Source organism: Arvicanthis niloticus, chromosome 14, assembly GCF_011762505.2.
Source record: "Arvicanthis niloticus isolate mArvNil1 chromosome 14, mArvNil1.pat.X, whole genome shotgun sequence".
Taxonomy (NCBI): Eukaryota; Metazoa; Chordata; class Mammalia; order Rodentia; family Muridae; genus Arvicanthis; species Arvicanthis niloticus.
In genome coordinates, this window is record NC_047671.1 from 59,719,532 (window position 1) to 59,725,860 (window position 6,329).

Below are 6,329 nucleotides of genomic sequence, written 5' to 3' on the forward strand. Positions count from 1 at the left end.
CATTTTCTGTGTACGCTAATTAGGACAGGATGTTCTAGGACAAGAAGAGGGTAGACTGTGACTTTTCTAAGCCAATGAGCAGATGTTTACCCTGGTGACTCAATGTAATACTGCAGGTTTCAGTGGCTGGTGCATTCTGTCTTCAGACATTCTTAATACTTTAACAATAGACTGTAAGGAAAGAAAAGTAATACCAGAAAGAGCAATAGGGAACTAAGCATGACATTAAATTGGAGAGATGATGTGTAAGACTTGAAGAAAGAAGGTGTCTTTTGACCAGGCAGTGAGCACCAGAGGGAGAGCTTAAGAATCAAGACTACAATTAGGGAAGAAAATTCAGTCAATTCAGTCATCTTTTTTTTCGGGGGAGGGGGGGTGTAGAGAATGTTTATTAATGGTATTTCAGAGAGTAGGGAGGGTTCCCTAGACCCCTCCTATTGTTATGGGGGTCTGGAAAGGAAATTGTGAGGGAGATGCTCAGTGTTGGGGACAGGGACTCGTCAGAAAGCAAGGGCCTCTCTCTTGCTCTCAGTGTCCTTGCTGGGGTGAGTGGTCCAGGGTTTCTTACTCCTTGGAGACCATGTAGGCCATGAGGTCCATGACCCTGTTGCTGTAGCCTTATTCATTGTCATGCCAGGAAATGAGCTTTACAAAATTGTCATTGAGAGCAATGCCAAATTCAGCATCAAAGATGGAAGAGTGAGAGGTGCTGTTGAAGTCGCAGGAGACAACTTGGTCCTCAGTGTAGCCCAGGATGCCCTTCAGTGGGCCCTCAGATGCCTGCTTCACCTCCTTTTTGATGTCATCATAATTGGCAGGTTTCTCCAGGCGGCATGTTAGATCCACAACGGACACACTGGGGGTGGGAACACGGAAGTTCATGCCAGTGAGCTTCCCATTCAGCTCTGGGATGACCTGACCCACAGCCTTGGCAGAATGAGTGGATGCAGGGATGATGTTCTGGGCAGCCCCACGGCCATTACGCCACAGCTTTCCAGAGGGGTCATCCACAGTCTTCTGAGTGGCAGTGATGGCATGGACTGTGGTCATGAACCCTTCCACAATGGCAAAGTTGTCATGGATGACCTTGGCCAGGGGGGCTAAGCAGATGGTGGTACAGGATGCATTGTTGACAATCTTGAGTGAGTTGTCATATTTCTCATGGTTCACACCCATCACAAACATAGGGGCATCAGCAGAAGGGGCAGGGATAATGACCCTTTTGGCCCCACCCTTCCAGTGGGCCCCAGCCTTCTCCATGGTGGTGAAGACGCCAGTGGACTCCACGACATACTCAGCACCAGCATCACCTCATTTGATCTTGCTCCTAGAAGATGGTGATGGGCTCCCAGTTGATGACAAGCTTGCTCTTCTCAGCCTTGACTGTGTCGTTGAATTTGCCATGGGTGAAGTCATACTGGAACATGTAGACCATGTAGTTGAGGTCAATGAAGGGGTTGTTGACGGCAACAATCTCCACTTTGCCATATGCAGAGAAGAAAGCAGCCCTGGTAACCAAGCGCCCAATAAGGCCAAATCCGTTTACACAGTGCTGGTCTAACTGGCTGTCTGTATGTAGATAAATGAAAATAGAACCATATCTGTTACCTTGCACACAGCTCAGGTCCAAGTGGATCAAAGACCTCAACATAAAACCAAATACATTGAATCTAATACAAGATAAAATGGAAAAAAGCCCTAAACTCATTGGGTCAGGGGAGAAACTTTCTAAACAAAACTACAGTGGATCAGGCTCTAAGATCAAGAATTGATTAATGGTACCTCATGAAATTGAAAAGCTTCTCTAAGGCAAAGGGCATAGTAAATAGGACAAATAGAAAACCAACAGATTGGGAAAAAATCTTTATTAACCCAACATCTGATAGAAAGCTAATATTCAAAATATATAAAGAACTCAAGAAGCTAAACAACAGGAAACCAAACAACCCAATCAAAAAATGAGATATAGAAATAAACAGAATTTACAACAGAGAAATCTCAAATGGCTGAGAAGCACTTAAAGAAATCTTCAAAGCATGGGTAACTATTGTTTTAATTGTATATATCCCTCTGGGCTTATGTGCTATTATTCCACACTAATACTGATTAAATTTGGAGATCAAAAATGCAGCTAATAATATCATGCCCAGATTCTAAAGCATCATGCAAGAAGTACTTGGGTTCAATCTGTAGTAGCACATAAATTGGGCTTAGTACATGAATAATGATGGCATTTGGAGGTGGGCAAAGATCAAAGGTTTAAAACATATTTGGCCACATATATATTAGAGTTAAAAAAACAAAATAAAATGTGTGTGAGTAGTTTATGCATGTGTGTGTGTGTGTGTGTGTGTGTGTGTGTGTGTGTGTGTGTGTGTGAGAGAGAGAGAGAGAGAGAGAGGTGATGCATCATTCATTGTGTTAAGTGCTAAAGCTTTTATGGGGTAATTAATGTTTGGTTTAAATAAAGATAGCTTCCATAGGCTCATGTATTTTAATACCGGATCCTGAAGTGATGAAATTGTTTGGGAAAGATTAGGAGGTGTGGCACTGTTGAAGAGGGCAGGTTTTGAGATTTTAAGAACCAATGTTATTGCCAGTTACCCCTGTCTGTGTCAGTGGTTGAGTCTTAAAAATAAAATTTCTTATCTATTGCTTCAGTCCCATACTTCCAACTATATTGATCATGGGCTATAAGTTTCTGAGATTAAAAGCCCCAATTACACTTTCTTATAATTTGCTTTAGTGGCTTATCACAGAAATAGAAAAATAATTAAGAGAATTAGTAATAAATAAGGCTGTCATGGTAGAATGTCTATGAATGGACATTGAAGGATATTGACTTCAGGTTTTCTTGCTGTGACAAACCATGACCAAATCAATTTGTGGTGTAAAGGGTTTATTTGGCTTACACTTTCAGAGCACTTTTCATAGTTCAAGGAAAACAGGAGAGGGATGCAAATAGGATGCAAACCTGGAGGCAGGATGCTGACTTGCTTGATTCCCATGTCTTGCTCAACCTATTCTCTTACAGAGTCCAGTATCATCAGTCCAGGAATGACACCATCCATAATGGGCTGGGCCCTTCCCCATCAACCATTAGTTAACAAAATCCCTTACACTAAGATCATATAGGGACCTTTTTCCAATTGATGTACTCTCCTTTCCATTGCCTCTAGCTTATGTTAAATTGACATTGATCTTTTAAGCATAGACATAAAATTATGAAGAGAAATTATCACACAACACTTCTATATTCATGTATATACTGATTGTGTTTTGGCATGTAATACCCTGCATTACTTTGGGACTCTTTAAGCCAGAATTCCATTGTCAAATTGAATCTTTGCTGTTGGACCAATACTGTGACCTAACAAACTTCTTTGTAAAGCTCCACAAAGCTAATACCTTATTCTAAGAAAAACAACTATTACTCTTCATGAATAGAGGTTTAAAAATAAAGAAAAAAAATTGATGTCTGTTAAGGAATTGCTTCCAGATGTTCCACATGTCTTTAACTGACTACAGGGAATTCACAGGGGATTCTCAAAACACCCTTTACTATTGAACTCAGTGTACCTAGATGACTGCCACTGTATTGCTCTTTACTTTTGTGCTAAAGACTTTGTTCTTAGCAAGTGGTCACTAGATTCTTAATTGATGGCATCTTAACACACTTTGACTGAAGTCCTCAGCTCATCTTTGATGATCTTGGTTTCCGAACTCATTCCAGGGACTTTTCTTATTTCTGTTCTTTTGTTGTTGTTTCACTAACTTTAAAGGGCATGGTTTCTAGTGTTTTCACATATCTTAAGGTAAAATTTCTAGAATGTCAATATTTTGTATTTTAACGTCCCTTGAAGATATATGGTATTTGTCTTTGAGTTTAACGAGATAAAAGGAAACACACTCAAAAGTTTCTCAATATGGATCTCAATTCTATTCAGTATATGCAAAATTTCAATGTATGTCATGCCTACCCTGATTCCGCACAAAGGAAAAAATTCTGAAGTGATAAACACAAGATTTAAGCATATATCCCTTGTTAGGACTACTTATTCTTGACTCTGAGTCAAATAATTTCCACAAACTAACAAAGCCTCTAGCACAGTAAGCATAACATATTGAACACAAATTTTTAATGCCAGTGTACAGTATTTCTCCTCCTCTAACGATTTCTGTAAGAGTTCTTCCTTGTGAACGCCATCAGCCACTTCTACTATTTTACTTACCTTCTGTGCATTTAGTTTCACTTTCAGAATGCCTATCCTTATTTGTGCTGTTAGAAACGTTTGTGTCATTAGTCAGATGATTTGAGACAAGGGGTCTGGGAACCTCCCTGTTATAATACTATACCGCACAATGGAGAATCTCCATTTTATTTCTGTGTGAATATTCTGCTTATCTCTTCATATTTGTACCACATTCCTGTTAAGGAAGCTGAAGATCTTTCTGCTGGCTCCTTCTATGAAATCCTCTGTACAATTGTAAGGTACCCTCAATTCTTTTTCAAATATGTCAGCATGGTTTTCTGATGTATCCAGAAGTTCTTTCATTGTAATATAACTGGAGTTTTAAAAAGTTTTCTTTGATTGCTTGCAACCAAAGATCCCTAACTATTATACTGTTTCAGACTAGTAAGTATGCTTTGTAATTATGACCTCAACATTTTTGGACCTAGGGGGCATTGGATAAATGTTTATTTAATGAGTGAATGAATTAAATTTATTTTAGCATATGAAGAAAAATGAGACAACATAATGAGTGTTCAGGCAGATCTGAAAATGGACTCTGTACTGTCCCAATTTCCATTGGAATTACTGTGTTTTCTGTCAGCTTTCTGCTACTGCTTTGAGTTTCAGTTATAATTTTCTTTGAAGAGAATACTACCATGTTCCTTTGAACTGAAACTCTCCATAAATTTGCAGCCAAATTTAAGTTTTGTATAACAGGCTTACTGTTCAGCATTCCATCTGTAATGTATGCTTGGCAAAACCCAAGGAAACTTGGGATTTTATGCTCCTGAATTTTATAAACCAGTAAACATAAAGGTATTGGAATTGTATTTCTTAGCATGAAACATTTCATCTTGTACATAAATAAGAAATACCAAATCAGACTGTGGTGTGAGCATCTAGGGGCTATATGCTGCCCCTCCCCTCTGGAAGTGCTCTTACTGAAGAAGCAGTGTGTAAAACTAAAAGTTAAAACAAAAACAGCAGTTTACTGTGTTCAACAGTCCCAGCTGATCAAGCTGCTTCATTGGTATTCTAACATGTTATCTTTACAGAAAACCCAGGGTGGTCACAGGTTTTTCTTAATATCACTCCATTTTCTGGAAAGGTAAAAAGAACTCAAATGGGTCTCAAAGTCTTTCCCTGTTGATGAAAGCCAAGGTCCAAAGTGGTGTTTCCTTTGAAATAACTTTCATGGAGGATGGGAACAAATGCTACCTTCATCCCTTTTTTGAAAGTATAATTTCATTAATTTTTTGATAATCTCATACATGTATACAATATATTTTAGCATATTCTCTTCTTACTACTTCCCCTAACTCCAGATTAAGTCCCCTTTTCCATGCCTTCTGCTTTCCAACATTGTACCCTTTTTAAAAAGAATACAACTAACTGAGTCAAAGTTTTGCTTCTTATGTGTTCATGGGTCCATCCATTGGCATGGTTGACCTGCTATGATGCCACACCTATAAAATAAAAGGCAAAACAACAACAAAAACCAAACCCCAAAGCAAACAAAACATGACAACATAAAAAAAAAAACCACTGACTTCTTTATCTTTCATTCTTATACTTTCCTAGTAGAATTTTGTTTTCTTATAAACATCTGTTCTACAAGATGTTACACATGCTAGACTCTGTGTGTACAGTATTTTGATTCTTTACTTATGGGACTTAAAATAGAGGCATATTAGTATTTGGTAACCTGTTAAACAGATGATAAGAACTTTGTTCAGTTGGCTTAGAAATCCCAAACAGTCAAATCCTGAACAGCACTAAATTTAATTGAATCTTGGTGCTAACCATGACAGTGAAAGCATGCTAGTTTATCATCTCCTCCTGATTGTACTTTTAAAGTTGATCATTCACTACATTAGTTCTTTGAAGAAATATTATTTTTTAGCCCTCCATCTAAAAATACAGTTGTCTTCATAAGGCTTAGTTTTAGTGTCATTGTCATTAAGGACATTATTCTTCAACACCATTACTGGCAAGTTCAAGTTCACACCCGGGCATGCCATCCTTCTGTGGTCTGAGAATCTGCCTTAGCTTTGCTTCACCTCTGAGACCTAATTATAATAGAGCCTGATATGG

General features: G+C 38.5%; 1 pseudogene; it reads right to left on the reverse strand.

The window, feature by feature from the left end:
• Positions 1-564: 564 nt before the first annotated feature.
• On the reverse strand, positions 565-3,008 carry LOC117719644 (glyceraldehyde-3-phosphate dehydrogenase pseudogene; annotated as a pseudogene).
• Between the last annotated feature and the right edge of the window lie 3,321 nt (positions 3,009-6,329).